Source organism: Trichechus manatus, unplaced genomic scaffold (genome assembly GCF_000243295.1).
Source record: "Trichechus manatus latirostris isolate Lorelei unplaced genomic scaffold, TriManLat1.0 scaffold00245, whole genome shotgun sequence".
In the NCBI taxonomy this organism is placed as follows: domain Eukaryota; kingdom Metazoa; phylum Chordata; class Mammalia; order Sirenia; family Trichechidae; genus Trichechus; species Trichechus manatus.
In genome coordinates this window covers 2,728,837-2,730,532 of record NW_004444181.1, presented here as the reverse complement: position 1 = coordinate 2,730,532, position 1,696 = coordinate 2,728,837, and positions in this window count along the sequence as shown.

Sequence of the window (1,696 nt, the reverse complement as noted above, 5' to 3'; positions counted from 1 at the left end):
ATGCAGGCAAAAAGGCAATGAAATGACATATATAAATCTTTGAAAGAAAGAAATGGCCAACCAAGAATTATATAACCAGCAAAATTATCCTTCAAATATAATAAATTAGGAAATTTCCACATAAACAGAAATTAAGGTAGTTTGTAAAAAACCAGACCAACTTTACAAGATATGCTACAGGGAGCCCTTCAGACAAAAAAGCAACAACACTATTCAACAACCTGAAATTAAAACACATGACAACATCAGCCAGATATCAACTCAGATAAGAACTCATAAAAATAAAGTTAAAAGATGGATAACAGAACCAGGGACATCAATCTGTAACTGATGACCACTTCAAAACATAAATGGGAATAAAGGGTGTAGGTTTAGAACTTCCATATGGAAACGAAGTCAGGGTAATATCAAGAAACAAATAACTGCTTTAAACTTAGGAAGATGAAGGTAAATTTCAGTGTAACTAAAGAAAGTTAACAAACTTACTTATCAAAGTATAAAAGAAAGTCATAAAGATTCAGTAAACACAAAACCTACAATAACAAAGGAAATTAAAAGAAAATCCACAATCAAAAAGAACTCAGCAGAGAAAATTAAGCAGAAGAGAAACTGTCAACACCACAAAAAAAAAGCATAACAAAATGACAGTAATAAACTCATAACTATCAATAATCACACTGAATGTAAATGGCCTAAATGCACCTGTAAGAGACAGGCAGTGGCAGAATGGATAAAAAAACACAACCCATTGATACGCTGTCTGCAAGAGACACACCTTAGACACAAAGATGTAAGTAAACTAAAACTTAAAGGATAGAAAAAGATATATCAAGCAAACAATAACAAAAAAATAGCAGGAGTGGAAATATTAATCTCTAATAAAATAGACCATAAGGCAAGATTCACCATAAAAGACAAGGAAGGACATGATATAATGATTAAAGGGTCAATCCACTAAGAAGACGTAACCATGATAAATATATACGCACCCAATTACAGAGCTTCAAAATACATAAAACAAACTCTAAAAGCACTGAAAAGAGAAATAGACACTTCCACAATAATACTAGGAGACTTATTTAACACTCCACTCTTGGTGAAGGACAGAACAACTAGAAATAAACTCAACAAAGACAGAGAAGATCTAAATAACACAACAAATCAACTCGATCACATAAACATATACAGAACACTTCACCCAACAGCAGCAGAAGTGCTCATTCTTTTCCAATGTTCATGTATTATTCTCCAGAACAGACTGCATTTTAGGCCACAAAGTAATCCTCAACAAATTCAAAAACATCAAAATAATACAAAGCATCTTCTCTGATCACAATGCTATAAAAATAGAGATCAATAATAGAAAGGGCAAGGGAAAAAAAACTCATACATGGAAACTGAATAACACCTTGCTTTAAAACTACTGGGTAATAGAAGAAATCAAAGATGTAATTAAAAAATTCCTAGAATCAAACAATAATGAAAACACAACATATCAAAACCATTGCAAAACAGCAAAAACAGTTCTCAGAGGTCAATTTATAGCAATAAATGCATCCATCAAAAAAAAAAAAAAGAAAGGGAGAAAACCAACACATTAACCCTAAAACTCAAACAAACAGAAAGAGAAAAGCAAAAGAAGCCCACAGTCACCAGAAGAAACAACATAATTAGAGCAGAAATAAATGAAACAGAG